This window comes from Cyrtonyx montezumae, unplaced genomic scaffold (assembly GCF_038088225.1).
Source record: "Cyrtonyx montezumae isolate F1298 unplaced genomic scaffold, pur_monq_1.0 scaffold_17, whole genome shotgun sequence".
Classification (NCBI taxonomy): domain Eukaryota; kingdom Metazoa; phylum Chordata; class Aves; order Galliformes; family Odontophoridae; genus Cyrtonyx; species Cyrtonyx montezumae.
This window is the reverse complement of record NW_027071903.1, coordinates 16984191-17004434: the sequence shown is the minus strand read 5'-3', so window position 1 is coordinate 17004434 and position 20244 is coordinate 16984191. Positions and strand designations below refer to the sequence as shown.

At 48.9% G+C, this 20244-nt stretch overlaps 1 pseudogene; it reads right to left on the bottom strand.

Moving 5' to 3' along the window:
* On the bottom strand, window positions 1-12117 carry LOC136047145 (kelch-like protein 25; annotated as a pseudogene).
* Between the last annotated feature and the right edge of the window lie 8127 nt (window positions 12118-20244).

Here is a 20244-nt window from a genome sequence, read left to right as displayed (position 1 = left end):
TTATTTCCCGAGGCCAAAGCATGGCACAACGTGTCCACCGACCATGCACAGGCAGTTCTCCAGCTCGGCTGAGCCATGCCCAAACCGTGCTATCAACATGGGGGCAGCTTTTGACCATTCCTCGTGAACAGTGTCATAAACCCACATATCTTTGGAGACTCCATTCTCGGAGCCTCTGCCGCCAGTGATGTACAATGGCAGATGTACAATGGCAGATGTACAATGGCAGCCAATGGCACAGGCACTGAACTCTTTCCATGGGCTTGGTAAGTCTGCTTTGGGGATAATTTCCTTTGCTTTTTGATCCACTTGGTAGATCTTGTCACACGTGAAGATCTGTCCTCCCAGGATGAGCAAGGTGTGGCCAGCTTTGCGAGGCCTGGCACAGGGACTGGTGACAATCCCATCATTTTGGAGGATCTTCTTCTTGCACTGAATGGCTTCATCCAGGACAAGCTTGTTCCTTTCATCCACCATGATTAGGTCCTCACAAGCCAAGGCTTCCTTGAGGCATTCAGAAGGAAGCAAGGCCAAGCGGACATTCCTCAGGAGCTCTGGCAGATAGGCCTTCCGCTCATCCAAATCATACTTCACCCACTGAAGGACGGCCTTAAAGACCTTTTCCTCATCCTCAATCTCCAACTCGTCACTGGAGATTAGGTCCAACAGAGTGTCCATGGAAAGGTTGTTGAAGTCTTCGCTCTTGTGAACGGTCTCAAAGTTGACCATGCACATCCTCCAGGACAGCTCATAGAGCCGCCGGCACTGATGGGCATCTGAGAGCAGCATCATGCCCAGGAAGTTGGAAGGGTACAGGTTCTTCTCCAGGAACTCGGCTGCCGCGTCTCAGACATCGTGGAACTGCAACATGTCTCCAGCCTCCAGGAGGGACTCCGCATTTTCCTCACTGATGATGATCCGAGAGGAATAAGCAAAGTCCAGCAGCAGCTCCAGCACCTCTGGATGGAGGCTGTCGTGGAAATTCACCTCGTCATCCAAGCTCTCCCGGAGGCCGTTGCTAAACATGGCTTCGAAGTACCTGCTGGAGGCAGCCAGCACTGCACGGTGACATGGGAACTACCTGTTTCCTGCCCAATGGGTGACGTTGGTGAACATGCAGTGCTTCCGGAGGGTGTTCAGGTGGGACAAGACGCAGTCTGGGTGGGAAGCTTTGTGGAAAAGCAGGATGTTCATGGAGCCCGTGCTCGTCCAGGATTTGCGGATCTCATGGATGCTGACTGACATGATGACAGATCTGTCAGCTGCAGAGAAACAAGCAGAAAAGCCATTATTCTCTCATTCTTAGCAATGCGAGGCACTGAGCCAGCACCAGAATGTTTGCTATCCAACCCTCACACGCTGTCAGTGGACCCCAAACCTGAAGCCGCAGCAATGCTCCTGCCCCCTGACTGGCAGCACCCCCCCACGCGTCCTCCTGAAAGGTGACCCAGCAGGGCAGACAAGAGGGGAGGAAACTCTGCCCTTTGGTTTCAGCAATGGAGCAACAATATGAGGCAATAAAAACCCAAGCTTGGTGGTAAATCGTCTCAGTGTCTCTAGAGGGTATTGGCAAACTGCAGAACAGTTATTTTTCCTTAGAAAAAAGCATTAAGAGAGCATTTCATCCAGGATAAAGCACTGGTCTGCTCTGGGCTCAGCAGAAATCAAGTTTCTCATGGAGATTATTGCAGGTTTAGGAAATGCAATTGCTATTGGCTTATATATATTATGACTGTCCCAAGGTTTGAAAAATGAGCCTTGAAGAAAAACCAACCCTGAGATATAACTGAGGAGTTAGATTTTTCACATCACCTGCCAACCCGATGCCACCCCTTTAATTCCCTTTTGTGAGAAATGAGCCCAGGCACCCGGCAGAGGGCATCTGACAACGCAGGGGATAAGGGCAAAGCAGGACTGATCCCCAGCCCCATGCTGAGCTCTGGCTCACTGACCTCACCGAGACCCGGAGCAGCACAGCCCTCCCACGCTCCGCAGCCCAATGACCTCAAGCGGAGGCTGATGGCCAGATAAGCAGCCTGAATCATGCCCTGCTCACATGTTCCTACCCCCCCTCAGTTTTCCAGAGCCTCCAAAGAGCCCGTATTGGACAAATATTTGCAAAGATATCTCTCCTTCCCCCTGGCCGCCGTGAATTATTGAGGTTGGTGCTCCCGAGACATCGCTCATTCCTCAGGGCTGTGTCACAGTGCAGGGAAAGGGTCTCTCCAGGCTTCTGCACGTTCCTCAGCAGCAATCCTGCAGCCTGTGCTGAGGCTGCCAAGCTCGTTTCACTTGTGATGGGAGGCGGTGTGCAATCAGGGCTCCACAACGGGAGGGAAAATGCCATTGCTGATCCAAATGCATTATGAGGAAATGGTTTCTACCATCCACAGCCAGCTCAGGGACAACGCTAATTTAAGAGCTTATATTTATTCCAGTATCAAAGCTCCATAACGCTGGACTGAGGAAAACAAACGAAACATTTATGAGGCTGCTAAAAGCTATTGATTTAGATTCCTACTCCTACAACCTCAGAAACCACCCTGCCATAGTCAGTGCTTCCTTTGCTCACAGCTCAGGTCACATATCCAATGTTAACCTCTGATTTGCTTATTCACAAGAAGAAATCAAGCTGTTTATATAGGGCAGCCATAGAAACAAACAAAAAGATTACAGGAGGGCAGCACCACTTATTGTGACGCTAAGATTAGAAGAGCAGCTACTCAGAATGGAAGGAACAGGTTGTTTAGAAATGTCTATATAAAAACTGTGATTACGTACTAAAAACAAAAACAAAACACAACCTTCAAGCATCTAACATTTAGCATCATGCCTAGGGGAACCCAACTATATTTCTATGCTATGGGTACTGAACAGCGCTTGGGGTACAGCTGGTGGGATGCAGGCCAGCCTGTACTGGGACTGCTCTTTATACTGCTGGTTCCCAGTGCAGGTGTCAACTGGTTCCCAGTACAGCCGTGTCTGAAAGCTGGAGGGGCTGTGGCTGTCCTGGCACTGCTGTCACTGGTCACAGGTCACCCAAGCTAGACAGACCGACACACGGAAAGCTGACAGCCTCTGAACTTTGGTTTTCAGCCATCTCAACAGCAAGGATTGCTTCTCTTTAGTTCAGCAACGTCCGAGCGGATTGCTTTGAGGGCAAACAGAGTAATTCACCTGCTTCTTGAATCCTACTGCAGCTGGGGACAGGCAGAGAAGTGGCTGTCACTATTTCTCCCCTTTGCAAATACACCCCGGTGCTTCTCGCAGCCCACAGTGAATCTGGCATCATCCCACACAGATCAGATGAACTGAAACTGCAGGGAGCAGACATTTCATCTGATGGGTTTCTACCAAAACCCAGCGGCCTTGTGAACCTCGGAAACCTGCAGCTACAGGGACTTTCTGTATTTTTCATCTGCACAAACATACGCTTCCATTTCAGTAATGCTGAACTGCAGAGAGGAGCAGAATTCCTCCCCCCCCACACCCCACACACATTCCTTGCATCCCCTCATCCGGCTACAGAGCTAAAGAGAAAAACCAGAACAGCTCAGAAGGAGGAACAGTTCATACAAAGGAACCTGTCAGTGCCTCTTTCCATGCTCCCACCTGCTCTGCGAGCACTCATGGGGTTATCAGAGCTCACAGCTGCATCCTCCATCACGCAGGATGAGAGCACTACACCAGACACGCCAACCTGAACAGCAAAAGCCATGACCTGAACAAACTGCTTCTTGGCTTTCTCCATTATTGTTATTTTTTTTCTCCTTTGAAAGATGGTTATTAAAAAAAAACCAAATATCTGCTGCAAAGTCTTTTAGAGGATCTAACTGCTCGCACAGGCAGATGATAACCCTTCTCCCACATGGATGAGAGCAGAGGAGCAGCAGCTTTTTGACAGCTATCCAGGGCAGTCTGCTGGCTGTAATGTTCCCCTGGCTGTCTGCAGCTTTTGTACAGCAGATATAGGAAAGCCAGGATTTTTTCCAGTGGAGCAAGATAAGGGTGGTTTAGAAACTGCTCCTGTGAAAGGAAGACAGAAATCCAAAAAGAGATCAGGAGTTAGGTTGGAGAGAAAACACCCCTCTGATCCCAGCTCGTGAAGAAAACGCCTCTGGACAGAACAAAACTGGCAAAGAGAATGGGGCAAGAAAACAAAACTCATCTTGAAAAATCCAGGCAATCTTTAGAAATGGAGTACTTTGAAGCTGCTTCAACCTCAGGTTTCCCATCACAAAAGACATGCATATGAGAGGACAGCCCTGAAGCACAGCTAGATATAAACTATATTTAGCAAGGCTTGGGGTTCCCCCATCCATCTTAAACCAGCAGAACATCCACAAATCTCCACTTTCATTCCCTATAGGCAGGGAAACCCCATCTGGTTTGGGCACGCTGTCTGCACCCTGTGAGCTGACCTGGGTTTCCCCATCTGACTGTGCTGGTGTGCTGCTACCATCCAGGGGGCTGCGTCCCATCCCAGCTCACACAGTTACGGTGCTGTTGCCTTTTAAGAGGACAATATCTGGGGAGCAAACAAGGTATTCCTCAGTGAGACTTTGGGGGTTCAAGAATCATTTCTTCTTGGAAAACGACAGTCCCCAGGCCGAAAAGGTTGGCTGCACATCAACAAAAAGCCCAAATCCCAGGAACCGAAGCCAGGGCTTTTTGTTTGCCAATCAGACTTTCAGAGAAGCACCAAGCAGAACGCATTTCTTTCTGCCCTGCTCAACCATGAGCTTTTTAAAGTGGTAAATAAGTAAATAAACAAGCAGCAGGAAGCCATGCTGGCTCTGTTCAGGCCTGGAAGGAAGCTGGGGAGCTGCCTTCTCTGTCCTGGGAGCACTGTGATTTAGCACGGGCTGTGTGCTGCACACTAGGGGCCGTGATCAACTGCTTTGAAGTCGGCACAGCCGGAGCTGCAGTGGCTGATTGAGGTACAGGGCGGGTTTTCGGGAGGTTCCAGTCTCTCGGGAACCGAGTGAGAGCAGGCAGTCCCAACGGCTGTTCTCGCGAGAGGTTAACGAAGCGTTAACGAGGCACAGGTGTTAACGAGGTAGGCGTTAACGAGGCATAGGCGTTGCCAGGGTTTCAGCGCCCTCGCCCACACCCCTCAGCTGAATAGGGCTGAAGGGGTATATCCCTGAAGGGCTCAGGGAGGGCAGCGAAGTATCACATTACAATTCATATCTATATACATATTATTATAAACTATTATTTATTTATTTACTTTCAATTTTTTTCATTTCTTTGTTTTTATTTTTTTTTGTGCCATGGTCTCTACAAGACAGAGGGCTTGCCTTAAGAAGGCTGTGGCGACCCAGACAGAAGGTCTGCCTAGAAGTGTGGCTACACAGGTCTCTGGTTGCAAGGAGTGCCAGAGCCTGCTACTACTAGATGAGGGTGCTAAGCAGTTCTCCTGTGCAAGGTGTGAGCAGGTGGAAGATCTGCTTAGCATGGTGGTTGAATTGAAGGAGGAGGTTGAGAGACTGAGGGTCATCAGGGACTGTGAGCGGGAGATTGACTGGTGGAGTAACTCCCTAGAGTGCCAGAGAGAAAGGTACCAGGGAGATCCCCCACAGTTGGTGGTGGACTCCCTGACCTGTCCCCGTAGGGCAGAAGGGGGATATCTGAGGGATAGGGAGGGCTGGCAGAGAGTCCCTGCTCGGTACTGTGGGCAATCTCCCCCTCTGCCTCCCCAGTGTCCCCAGATACCCCTAAGCAATAGATTTGCAGCATTGGAAGTTGAAGAGGTGATAAGGGGTGAAGTGCAGGAAGATTCCCGCAGGAGGTCACCAATGGCAAGGCAGTCACCTCCGTGCATTGAGACTGCTGCTACTAAGAAAGAAAGGAAGGTGATCATAGTGGGTGGCTCCCTTCTAAAGGGAACTGAGGGCCCCATTTGCAGACCAGACCCAAACCGCAGGGAAGTGTGCTGTCTCCCTGGGGCTCGGATCAGGGACATTACTAGAAGACTCCCAGACTTGATACGCCCCACCGACTACTACCCATTACTCATAGTTCAGGCAGACTGCAATGAAATATCTCAGAGAAGTCTGCAAACTATGAAAAGAGATTTCAGGGGATTAGGGCGATTAGTTCAAAGGGGTGGGAGCACAAGTGGTGTTTGCTTCCATACCTTCTGGGGCAGTGAAGGACACAGAATGGGCTAGGAAAACACAGGTGATGAATAACTGGCTGAGAGGTTGGTGTAGAGACAGACACTTTGGGTTTTTTGACCATGGGACAGTTTACTTGGCTCCTGGCCTGTTATCTGTTGATGGGACGCACCTATCCCAAAGGGGGAAACGAATCCTAGCACAGGAGCTAGCTGGACTCATTGAGAGAGCTTTAAACTAGCTGTGACGGGGGAAGGGGATAAAACAGGGCTCACCAGTAAAGAGCCTAAGGAGGCTGTGCTGGAGAAAGGGGCGAGGCAGATATCTCAGCTGAAGTGCATCTATACCAATGCACGCAGCATGGGCAATAAACAAGAAGAGCTTGAAGCCATTGTGAGGCAGGCTAACTATGACCTTGTGGCTATTACAGAAACATGGTGGGACCTCTCCCATGACTGGAATACTGGGATTGATGGCTACAAGCTCTTCAGAAGGGATAGACAGGGAAGAAAGGGTGGTGGCATAGCTCTCTATATCAGAGAGTGTTTTGATGTTGAAGAGCTAGTGGTTGGAAATGACAAAGTAGAGTGTCTATGGATAAGGATCAGGGGGATAGTCTTTAGGAGTGACATCATGGTGGGGGTCTGTTATAGACCACCTAGTCAGGATGAAGAAATAGACGAGGTGTTCTATAAACAACTCGTAGATGTTGCACGATGGCCAGCACTCGTTCTCATGGGGGACTTCAACTTCCCTGATATATGCTGGAAATACAATACTGCGCAGAGGAAGCAGTCCTTGAGATTTCTAGAATGTGTGGATGATTGCTTCCTGACACAGCTGGTGCAAGAGCCTACCAGGGGAGATGCCTTGCTTGACCTACTTTTCACTAACAGGGAAGGACTAGTAGGGGATGTGAAGGTTGGAGATTGTCTTGGCCAGAGTGACCATGAAATGGTGGAGTTTGCTATTCTGGGTGACGTCAAGAGGGTGACTAGCAAAACTATTACCTTGGACTTCCGGAGGGCAGACTTTGACCTGTTCAGGACACTTGTTGCAAGAGTCCCTTGGGACTTGCTCCTGAGGGGTAAAGGGGTCCAGGAAGCCTGGATGCTCCTCAAGATGGAAATCTTAAAGGCACAGGAGCAGGCAGTCCCGGAGTCCCGTAAGTCAAGCCGGAGGAGAAAAAGACCAGTGTGGATGAACCGGGATCTTTTGTTGAGACTCCGAGAGAAAAAGAGAGTCTGTGTCCTCTGGAAGATGGGTCAGGCTACTTGGGGTGACTACAGAGAACTGGCCAAGATCTGCAGGCAGAAAATTAGAAATGCTAAAGCCCAGCTTGAAATTAGACTGGCTACTGCTGTAAAGGAGAACAGGAAACCCTTTTACAAATATATTAACAGCAGGAGGAAAACTAAGGAAAATTTCCCTCCTTTACTCAACAAGGCAGGCAATATAACCACAGATGATAAGGAAAAGTCTGAGGTTCTCAATGCCTTCTTCACATCTGTCTTTAATAGACAGAACAGTTGTCCACACGGTACTTGCCCTGACCTGGAAGTCCGGGACGGGGCGCATAATGCACCCCCTGTGATCCAAGCAGAGATGGTCAGAGATCTACTCCTCCATCTGAACTGCCACAAGTCCATGGGGCCAGATGGGATCCACCCAAGGGTGCTGAGGGAGCTAGCAGAGGTGATTGCCGAGCCACTTTCTGCCATCTATCAGCATTCCTGGTTATCTGGAGAGGTCCCACAAGATTAGAGGCTTGCCGATGTGATTCCCATCTACAAGAAAGGCCGTAAGGAAGACCCGGGGAACTACAGGCCTGTCAGCCTGACCTCGGTATCAGGGGAAGTTATGGAACAGATGATCTTGAGGGAAATCACACGACACGTGCATGGCAATAAAGGGATCAGACCCAGCCAGCACGGGTTCACCAGGGGCAGGTCGTGCTTGTCCAACCTCATCTCCTTCTATGACTGGGTGACCAGACAGGTAGATGAGGGAAAGGCTGTTGATGTAGTCTACCTGGACTTCAGCAAGGCCTTTGACACGGTCTCCCACAGTATTCTCCTAAGGAAACTGGCAGCCCGTGGTGTGGACAGGTTCACTCTTCTTCTCTTATGAACGTCAAAAGGATTTAAATGCTGTGAGGGTAAGATCAAAGGCTTCAGGCCCAGAAGAGCTTTCATCATTTCCCTCCTTGATTTACTCCAGCCTGGTTTGGTTGCTTTCCTTTTCCTGCCACATAGTTGCAGGTAGATAGCCTGAATTAAAAGCTATGTGGGCAGGAGCTGTGTGCGCCAGGCTGGGACACAACACAACACAAGAGAGCAGGGCAGCCCTGAGCAGCCAGCAGTGCCTGATTTTGCAGGGGAGCAAGTGTAAGACTCATCTTTCCGTCTCTGATTTCACAATCAGAGACGGAAAGATGATTTTCTTGCCGCACCTCGAGTACTGTGTTCAGTTTTGGGCCCCTCACTACAAGAAGGACATAGAGGCCCTGGAGCGTGTTCAGAGAAGGGCAACAAAACTGGTGAGGGGCCTGGAGCACAAGTCTTATGAGGAGCGGCTGAGGGAGCTGGGATTGTTTAGTCTGGAGAAGAGGAGGCTCAGAGGAGACCTTATAGCACTCTACCACTTCCTGAAGGGGGGTTGTGGTGAGGAGGGGGTAGGCCTCTTCTCCCTGATAAGTAATGACAGGACGAGAGGGAATGGCCACAAGTTGCGCCAGGGAAGATTTAGATTAGACCTCAGGAAGCATTTCTTTTCTGAAAGAGTGGTCAGGCACTGGAATGGCCTGCCTAGGGAGGTGGTTGAGGCACCATCCCTAGCGCTGTTCAAGAAGCGTTTAGATGAGGTGCTTAAGGACTTAATTTAGTAGTTGGGTAGAGATAGTGATAGGAGGATGGTTGGACTAGATGATCTTATAGGTCCTTTCCAACCTTATGAACTTATGAACTTATGAACAACATCCACCCTTTGGGGGTGAAATGCCATGTCGAATTCCGAGAAAGCTCAGTTTCTTCCTAGAATAAATGCTCTACTTGTTAGTCCTGAATATCTGTGCCTTTCCAATGCTTTCATGAACTGCAATGCCTGGGCCAGCAACACCACCCCAGGACACGGTTAGGGATCACTGTAGGACAGCTGATTCCCTTTTCTACTTATTTGAAGAGCTGCAATGCAGAAACATAAAGTCACCATTTCATCTTCATGGGGAAGAGAGCTCCTTGCAGAGCTGCTCAGGACAAAGAGAAGTGTGGCAATGCACTGACACACAGCCCGGATGCAGCCCTGTTTCCGAAGCATGCAAAGCAATTGCTGAATTGCAAAGCAATTGGTGAAGGTTTGTCAAAAAGGTTTGAGAAGAAGAGGACTCCAGCACACGAACGCTTTCATCAGCTACTCATGGGCACCGCTTGGGCTTCAAAAGCAGAAGATAAAACCACACAGAAAACAGGAAAAGACATGAGGGGAAGGAGGCAGACAGCAAGAAAAGGGGAAGGAACGAATCTGAAGGGGTTTTTCAGGTGTGTTTCATGTCCCTTCAGAACACAGTGGACTATCAGGTGTACAGCTCAGAGCTGCTGGAAATGCATGGTACTAATAACATCCTACTGCAAAGAGTGCTTGTGATGAAAGAAATAAAAATAGCAGCGGGCATCAGAGCATAACACTGCACTTGTCGGGCATAGAGCCCAGGCTGCAGCCAGGCAGGGACAGCCAAGGACCTGCGTGGCACCTCCAGGACGTGTCCCCTGCCCTGTTCTCACCCAGCTCTGCTCCCTGACAGGGGAGCTTCACCTCCAGCAATGCCTCTGAGCTCTATGTCAGTCCCATTTGTTCTTCTCTGCAGGATGACTAACTCAGCAAATATGCAACCATGATTCTTCACCTTGGAATTTGGGCAACATGCTGTGAATCAGGGGTATTGCTGGGAGAAAGCTGCATTAAGCCTTCCTGACCAGCTCCTGTCATTTCATCATACCTGAGAAGCAAGGGAAGACGGTTAACCCCAGCCCCCAAAGGCAAGACTTGGGGTCCATCCCAGCCTTTGGGGATGGAAGGCCTCCTTATCATTTCTTCTCATTTTCTCACTTTCTCATCTGGCTGTACATCCTGGACAGAAAACAGAGAGACCATGTGAAAAGCTCCTTCTGTTGGCTCAAACAGAAACTTGGAGGTTTTCCAAGGCCAGTTTTGTAGGCTCCAGGAGATCAGATTGTCTGGAGAAGGTCTGGGCACATATCTCAACACGCTCACTAAAGCACATCAGGACGCAGAAACGGGCTGTCCATCACTGCTCCCTATCCCACATTTCCCAGTATCCCTCACTTTATATCCATGCTCCACTCTGAGCCCAAAGCCACTACATGAATGACACCATAAAAACCCAATGCAGTATTTCTAAGCTGAACCAATCTGCTCTTGTTCTGTCCTGCGAAAGCACTGCTAAAAGGGGCAGCAGTGCCCCAGATCTGTGACACAAACTAACCTGAGCCGTGGGGGACCATGTTCCAACCAACATAACAATGCCTGCAGGAAACTTGCCCCGCACGCAAGAGATGCAGTTCTGTTTGCAAGTCAGATGTTGGATTTGCTGCTCTGCAACTGAGTTACTCCATACAGGTTCTGAAGGTACCTGTGAGGCAATCACACCAAGTTCACACTTACCACTAAGCTCACTGGCTTTGCAGTCCCTGGGAATACCACACCCTCCTACAACCACTAACCAAATCAGGATAAATAATGCTTTTGGCCACGGTTCAGGCTCCAGACAATGGCTTTTCATTGCTACGCCTTAACCCCAGTGGATCTTTTCAGACCCTGTGATTCAGTTCAGAGGCTGCTGTGGGGTTTTGTCCTCCCTGCCTGCCCTCCAGCTCTGCTGGTGAATGAATTCCCTTCTGCTAGATCAATCACAGTAGCTTTGCAAAATGAATGCAGGGCTGCAGAAGAAGCAAGCAAGCTTTCAGCCCCGTCTCCCAAATTATACTCAAAAAGGCTCCAAAATGGAAACAATCAACTGGATCACGGTATCCACCCCAGCCCCATCCGAACGGGACAAAGTCCTTTTCAAGCAAGCCAACTTGCAAATGTGCTGCACAGGGAGCTTCAAATAGACAAGTGGAACCACATGCCACTTCCCAGGGAGGGTTTGTAGGATAAGATGTGGTGTGCGTCAAATTAATGCCAGAACAACTGCTGGAGCTGCTGAGTGCAGAGGGCATGCCCACATCCTCCCACCCTGCGTGCTGTGCCCGCGCCTAGCACTGCTCCCCTTGGTTGGAGGGACCTCTCATCCTTCCCCCAAACAGTTCTGCCCTCCTGCTGCCAGCACAGGGTTTGAGGTCTTGCCTGGCCAATACACTCACTGTGCTGTTTGGTCTTCTCACCTCTGATGCGTTCGTTTCCGTGCTAACACAGCATTAAACTGTGTACTCAGCTTGCACATCCCGATCAGGATGCAGCACGGCAGGCTGTCCCGTGCACACAACACGAGCAAAGCAGAGAGAGCACAGCATCACCGCAGTCTGGCAGGCTCTCGTACAAAACTCTTTGCAAAGTGTAACGGTCCTCGAGCACAGAGAGCTTACGGGACACGCAGTGCTCACAGGCACGAGTGATGGGGGCACTGATGCTCACCGCAGGGATACGAAGCCGATAAGCAGAGGCCGATGGTGGTTAAAGACCGCCTTCCCGGACCTGTCCCGACCGCAGCGTGGGAGCGTTCACACTCAGGATGGGGCAGGACTCCGGACAGCAGCCCCATGCATAGGGAAAACCAACGCAGAAAGGAACGGGAGCTTCGCTTCCCCGGCGCTGCACCATCACACCGCTGTCACCGCTCCACTTACAGCAGCGACCGCTCCACGCGGTCTCAGCCGTGGGAGCGCTGCGCGGTCCCTTCGTCCACTTCCACCCGTGCCCCTTCCGCACCCGATCGGCTCAGGGAAAGCTGAGCTCACTCACCGCCTCTCTCCGCAACCTGCCGGGGTCCCGGAAGCCTCTGCAGTGCCGCCACAGCTGTCCCCGGCCCACGCGCGCCGCGCTGCCCCCCCGCTCCCCCCCGCAAAGCCTGTCTCAGCCCCGCGCGCGCCTTGGGCAGAGGGCGGGGCCGCCCGCGGAGCCCGCGGCCAATCAGCGAGCGCGCTGCTCATGACGTACGGAGGAGGCCGCCCCTCCCCTCACACCCCCTGAGGAGAGTCGCATGTTGGGGCCGGGACGAGAGGAGCGGCGCGACCAATGGGAGAGGAGAGGGGCGGGGCTACGGAGGCCCCAGAGGTCCTACCTAAAGCCCGAGCGGGGAAGGCGGGAGGATGTTCCCTACCTGGTCCTGGCCTTTGCCTTGTGACTCAGGGCTGCGCTGGGCCCCTGTCCCTAAGGCGGCCTCGGTGCCGGGCACCCCAAGCTCCGGACCCCGCGTGCTCTTCAGCCGTGCTCAGCCCCGCGGCCAGCAGGTCGCTGCAGGATGGAAGGATGCGGCCCATTGCCTGTTTGCAGGTGTGCTGCTGAGGGGCCTGCCTCGAGGTGTTGGTTTTTAGCTCGTGGAGGAGAGCTCTTCCAGCCTCACTGTGCCTGCCCTGCCTTTGTAGCACCAGCTGGGTGTGGGAGTGGGCATCCTGTGGCTGCCACAGGGGTTGATCACGGACAAAGTCTCAATAAATACAAAATACAGATCTTCTTCCCTTCCCTGCTACAGCTGGCAGAGGCTGTGAATGGTAAATAGCAAAGTATGCTGAAACATGGGGCTGTCTCACATTCCTGTCTTTTTAGTCTGCTGCAGGTCATTGCAGCTTAACTCTTAGTGCTGCTTCTTTCCCAGTTCCCAGGATGGCTTCTCCTGAAGAGCCTACACATTCCTTTGGGACTTGTTAATGACTGTAATGAGCTGCTGAGGAAGACGGCTGGGATTTGTGTGCAAGGTGGGCGTGGTGGCATCCTGAGTGCAACTGTTACTTAACAGCAACACAAAAGGCAAAACTGGTTTTTTTTGTTTTTTTTTTCCCTTTTGCTGCTGAGTTCCACGCAGCTGCTCCAGTTCTGGAGCAAGGTAGGTAAGGTCCTGTCTCAATTCTGAAGGGTTTTAAGGGGGCCACTACAAAAGCACAGTCCTGTCCTAGCGAGTTGTGTGGGTGAATCCAGCCCTGATTCTGGACCTGTCTGTCCCAGGGACCTGCAAAGCTCACAGAGCTTTCTGCAAAGCTGTGTGAGGAGATGCTCCCAAGGCATAATGCCTAATGCTGATCTGCCCACCAGCTATCTATCTGTGCTAGAAATCAACATCAAGCTTTTGATCTCAGTGCAGTCGCTCCTGACTCCTGCCAATGTAATCATCAGCCCTGGAACTGTAATTCTAAATAGAGCAGCCTGGCCAAGTTCCACCCGCTTGCACACTGTGGACGAGTCATGCCCCTGCTGGGTGAGCAGAAGGGTGGTCAGCAGATCCCGCAGTTGTGGGCACGTGGCAGGGCTGAGAGGGATAGGCTGAGCTATCTGAGAAGGGAGCGTAATGGGAATGCTTTATAGAGAAAGAAAAAAAACAAACACAAAACCCTAGGCAGATACTTTAAAACGTTTTTAAACCTCCTGTTAAAGAAGATTTAAGATCTAAGTGTGTGTAGGGAAAAGAAGCTTAATTTAGAATGAATGTTAATACCAGCTCCTTACACACGATACTGGCCTCCAGTGTCCCTCAGGGTATTTCAGGGACTAGTGCTGTGCTTATGGTTTCAGTGTATTGAGGAAGTTCTCTTGCACTGTTAAACAAATCATGCCCTACACTGGCCTTTGGCTTGATGAACATAATGCATAGGCAGTGCTCTGCAACTAGTTGGTGTTTTGAAAATGGATTGGATAACTCATCCTATCAAAGGGAATAAGGGTTAAATTTAAAATTTGGGGGAAAAAAGAACCACACACACGAAAACCCCCAAAGTTTTAAATAAATAGCATTTACCTTGTGGCTGTATTTGTTTAGTGTAACATTACTGAACATTTCAGACTGAAGTCTGATGTCAGATACATGCTTGTGTTTTTACCCTAGCCACGGGGAACACAGAATGATCACAGACTCTTTCTAGGCTGTATTGTCAGCAAGCAGCATTTTGCCAAAGAGAACCAGTTTGGGTTCCACTTACTGCTTTTGGAGCAAAGTAAACCAGAAATTGCAGTATGAATAGAGGCCTGTAATACAGTGTGGCTGATCCCATAGAACAGTATTTTTCAATTACAGTTGGGTTTCAAGAAATACTGCAAACCCTGGCATTAACTTTTTGCTTAATGAAAAGTAGAAGATTTAAGCTTTTAATTTTGTGTCTGTTTCCGATGACTGAATAATTGTTCCTTTTGCACCACATGATGCAGCAGAACAGTGTGTTGTTGCCTTCAAGTTCTCATGGCTAAGAGTGCAGGTTGGCCCCTTGTCACCTGGGAGAGACTGGCATTGGTCATGGGGAGCAGTGATGAACTGGTTTCCCCTTAATCTCTCTCCATCATTAACACCTGGGACCTCTTAGGCAGCTGTGCACCAAAGCAGAGCTCTGACAGCAGGTTCAGCCAGAAATGGCAAGAACGAGAGCTGCTGTGAGATAACAGAGATAAAGGCTCATCTTTATTTTTTCTTCCCTGCAGCAGCTTGAAGAGGAACACTCTGCAGGAGATGTCACGAGCTCCAGCTCTTCTGCTGATGACACCGCGTCCTTGGAGAGGAACTCATCCCTGGGCAGCGACGCATCCCTGCCCTTCCCACCTGCGGTGAGCTTCGCACAGCCCAAGGACAGGCGCAGCCTGGATGGGAGCTGCACGAGCATGGTGGCTGTGGAGGGAGGAGAGGGTGAACTCACTGGCTTGGGAGAGAAGGAAGAGGAGCTGGACAGTATCGCAGACGTACCTGCTCCTTCCTCTGTCTCAAGAAACTCCATGCGGCCGCTGTCGCCTTTCCGTCGCCACAGCTGGGGGCCGGGTAAGAACGCCACCAATGAAGCAGAAATCAATCAGAGGAGGTGAGTAGAGAGCTGCCCTGATTTGCTTTGCATCCAGTCACGTGGGCTTATCTGAGCTTTGGACTCAGTGTGATGAAACAGAAATTTGAGGAAGTCACTCCTCCCTCAAAACCATTTTCACTCTGAGGAGTGAAAACAACCTCCTAACATACAGGTCTTTAACTTTCAGGTTGAATGTTCTTTATACCTATAGTACACTCTAACTCTCCATAGGACAGAAGGAATAACCCAAAGTTTATTCGAGTGAATGGAAATCAAAGAATCATAGAATCCTTTGAGTTGAAATGGACTTGTCTTCTAGTCCAACTGCCCTGCAGTGAACAAGGACACCTACAACTGATCACATGTTCAGAGCCCTATCCAGCCTGGTCTTGAGTGTTTCCAAGGACAGGGCAACCTGTGCCAGTGCCTCACCACCCTGACTGTAAATAAGTTTCTTAAATCCAGACTATATCTCCCCTCTTTTAGTTTGAAACCATTTCACATTCTCCCGTCTCAACAGACCCTGCTAAAGAAAGTCCTCTTCCTTCTTACAGCCCTCCTCTAGATACCTTGGTGTGGGTCGTAAGTTTGAAACACAACCACTCCTTTCTATAAGAAGAGCTCTGTTAAAGGAATAACTGGAGTTTAAAATCTCATTGACTATATTCAGAAATAGAGTGGGCTCCAAGTTTTAAAAAGAGGTACGTAGTGGAGAGATGTGTAGTCCCTGTTGGACTCCTGGTACATTTTCATGGAACTGGTTCTACTTGAACCTCCTGTGGACAGTAAGTCCCATCAAACACATCACCATACCTCCAGGAAGATAATTCCTTTTCCCTTTTATTCTTTCAGTCCTCTGTCTCAGTGGAGGGAAAAGACAAAGATGCAGGCCAGGAACATAATTGCATTTCATTCACTAGCATGCCCTGTGCTGCTGGCACTGTTTGGGCTGCATTCAGGATGCTTGGGATCAAAACCATACTGAAACTAGGGGAAGTGTGGCCATTGAGTGTCGTGTATTTTAATGCAGAGCAGGAATCAGGGCACTGTTTCCAGGCTGCCTGCCCCAGCCGAGCACCACTAAGTCAGCAGCAGGCTTTTAAAATAAATGGAGCATCACGGGGTGAACAGTTTCAATTATAACGATCATTTGTTTACTGCTGCCACGTTTTGTGGCTTCATCTTTGGTTCCCAGGTAATATTTCAGTGGATTAGGCAGTACTGATGTTTTAAAGCTAAAGAAGAGTTGGTGTTGGGTATATATGCAGGGTTATGGCAGCATCAGACCATAAGCTTATAAGCTCATTTAGAAAGATTTGTTTTTCAGTGTGGGACCTGTTATGTAAGGATTTGTGGTGGTGATAAACTGCATATGTGGCAGTGACTGCTAACATGTAACAGGTGGGGTTAAATTCTTCCACATCAGAGTTCAGAGGTGGTTTCTGATATGGGAAAATACACTTGTTGTAAATGTAAGATAATTTCAGTAAAAGAACAGTAATTATTCTCATATGTTCCTAGATGCAGCTGCCACTACATAAGGATATCTGTCACACAGGTCAATTAGAAAAGAAAAACTGGAAGATCTTTGCTGATAACTTGGTTCCCATTTGGTTTTGTGTTTTTGTTTGTAAGGAATTTGGATGATTTGTTTTTATTTTGCTTTGTTTTCTTTTATTGTTGTCTTTTTTCATACACAGCTGTTGTGATGTTGATGTTCTGGTTGCTTAGTGAGCAACAAGAAATACCAAGTGGAGCCCAAAGAAGTGGCATCCAGACAAGGCAATTAAATTTGGAGTGTATGCTTATTCATTTATTTCACATGGGGCGTTTCTTTTCCACTTGAAGAGTAGAAAGCCCTAACTGTGATCTGACTTCTGCAAAACTCTGAAATGAAGCTACGCGAAGCACAAACCGTCACTAAGGTTAAGATTCGTGCTACCCCACCCACCCCTTGTCTGAGCAATTTGCACTGACTAGACAAGTGCAAGATGAGCTAAAAAAGAGGAAATTGCCACCAGACTCCATCGTGGAGCACGGCTGTACTTCCCAGAGGAACACTGGCAAGCCAGGCAGCAGGTGATGCCTTCTGGGTCCATCCCACCAGAAACAGCCCTGTCCCCAGCACAGAGGCTGCTAGGGTGGGATGCATGGAGCCTACACACACAAAAATCCATCTTTTGTAGGATGTGGTCTTTTCCCATATTATGTTTTCTGTCTGTAGGGGAAAAGAGTGTAAAAAATAGTCTGCATAAAAGATTAGAAAAAAAATTAATCGTCTTAAAAGCAAACTGTGAAAACAATCTTATTTCCCCTCTGCACCCCCTCTCTTTGTGGATAATCCCTGTGTCTACATTTTGCTATTAAAAACACAAAGGAAGTGAACAAGGCTTCCACAAAAGGATGTTCATCCTTCAGTAATTCCTGACATTCGTAGCAGATTTGAAATGCCTGTCTTTCAACAATAATGCAGTGTTCTTCACATTGGTGTCTGAGGACAAAGAAATGCCTGCATTTTTTACTGATGGATTAAGTGCTGCAAAACGAGCTGTTGTTAACTGTGGTGGTGAACAGCTTCTGTCTAGTGGTTTGCCCTTATTTAAACTTAAAGCTGACCCATCTTGGGCAGCAGCTGAGTTGCAACATGGTCAGTACTTGTTAAACAGATCACCAATGGGAGAGGATTGGAAGAGACTTATTGCTTCCAGCAGTACTGCTCTTTGTGTTTTCTCTGAACTACCATTCCCTCTGTAGTTTGTCGATGGGATAGTACTCCTTCAGCTGTCATTTGTTCATTTTATTCCATCCGAGTGTCTGACCACTGTCCATGATTCATTTTCAGTTCAATGCGAGTTCTGGGGGATGCTATAAAGAAGCCTCCCATTCATAGGAGAAGGTACACAGCCAGCTAACGTGACTAACCATTTTGTGTTTGAATGCCTACTAACTCCATATGTCACTTAGTGAACCTGGAGTCCCCACCTCTCAAACAGTCGTGCTAGGGTAGTGCATCCCGCTTGGCTGCTTTTCCCTCTCCAGCCTGACCCTGAGTAAGCTCAAGCCGCTCACTCCAGAGCTTGGAGCAGTCTCAGACACAGGCTTTGGTGTGTGTCAGGTTGGGATTGTATGACAATGATCATTTACCTGCAAGCACGGGCATAGCTTGTTCCCAGAGCACAGGAGAGCTGTGTGCCAGGACTTGCAGGGGGAGCACCTGCTGAAGTGATGCACCGAAACTATCTCAGAGTCACAGATTACTCTGCAGGTCTGCAGCTGCTTAAATTACATGGCTTTGATATTGCACTTTTGCTGCTCTTTAAAACCACCTCCCTGACAAATAGAAAGTGTTTTTTTTCTTTGCTTAAGAAAAGCATAAACGAAGAAGAATCAGCATAAAGGAAGCCGCTGTGCAGTTCAGGAGGGGGCTCTTAAGTGTTTTTTTGCTTCTAAGAAGCCACTTTATTTGCATGACACTGCTCTGGAGGAAGCACTCATCTTGTCAGTTCATGCAAATGAACACCTCTTTAGTAGTCACTATTGATACTATTACAGCTCCCACAGAGTCATAATATTCTGAAATCCTGAACTTACACACAAAGAAATTGTCTCGAACAGGCAACCCAAAATATTTAGTAAAATCTGAATACGTCCTGATATTCTTTCAGAAGCATTCTCTTTCCTTTTCTGCCTTCCCAGCCATTTTGGTACTATCCTCTCTAACACCAGATACAGAGCAGCAGCCTGAAACTAATTCCAGCAGTTCTCACACAAGGCTGTTTTCTATAATTGCTCTCCTCTTCCCCAAATCTTTTTCTGTGAAGGCTTTTTGCATGCTATGCAATGATCTTGTGCAGTTTTGATGGTGTTGCCAGCAGATTGTGAGTGGCTCACCAGCAAGATAGTAATTCTGGAAGACTGCTTTCCAGAGCCCTTGCCAAAAGGTCTTTATCCCTCTCGGAGATCATCTCGCACCACTTCCTGGCTTCCTCTTGCATGCATTCACAGCTCCCATCCCTCCTGTCTTCTGCCTTCCTTCCCTGCAGTTTTAGCATCTTGTAAAGTGCACTGTCTGGTGTAAATGATGCACGTCATTAGTGAGTAAAGTTGTCTACTCTTCCATTTGTAAGCAGTCACAAACTTCTGACTTCTGCAAACAGGTCAGTGAAAGGAAGTCAACGCGAGCACAGCTCCAGGGGTCCACCCAGCCCAGCAGTATTGTAGCCATGAGCTGGTGGCTGGGGGGAGCAAGAAGAGAGAAAGCATTGATGATGTCTTCCTTGGGATGCTTGATCAGCCTTCAGCTAGTTACCTCTGGGTGGGTTTTACTGACCCAGCTGAGGGCTGGACATAGGCCTCAAAGTGCAGACTGGGGTCGATGGTGGAAAATGATTTGCTGTGGCCATGAGGATGTGTTTCTTTTAAGTATCTAGCTACATCCCTCATTTATACCTCCCGTTGCCACCTTGGTGTAGCTAAATCGTGAAAAAATTCTCAAAATAATATTTATGATATGGTATATGATGGGAAAGTCTTCATAAAGAGCGCTTATGGTACTGAACTGAGAGCTTCTAGGGTAAGCACCCAGAGCTTTGGGTTGCAAAGCACAGGTACTTCAGATGCATCTTCCCCAATTAACATCCTTAATAAAGCAAGTAGCAATTATCTGAATTCCAACACTGAATATCAGCCATAAACGCTTCCGAAATGTTTCCAGTGTTGTACTGTGTGTGGGAGCAATGCAAGGACTTGACAAGCAACAGATGCAGCCAGTGGCTTTAAACCCTCCTTTGTGCCATTTGAGGTTTCTGCCACTCACAAACCCTGACCGAGAGGCACTTAGACCTTTGTGCTGCCCACTCTGTAGGCTCCGGGCTTGGATCAGAGCATGCTCTGGCCACGTCCTCTCCATGCATGGCCTACAGGGAAGGGCTGGGAGCAGGACTGGTGCAGAACTGCTTTGGCAGACCTGTGCTGATGCAAAATTCCCTTCACACTTAACGTTTCCTGGACAGCCTTTCTGGCATTCAGATGTCTTTTATATGCCATAGCTGACAAGAGGATTGATTTCTCTGTATTTGCAAAACCTGCAATTGGGTTGGCAAATGAGATGGCAGAGAAAAAAATAACAA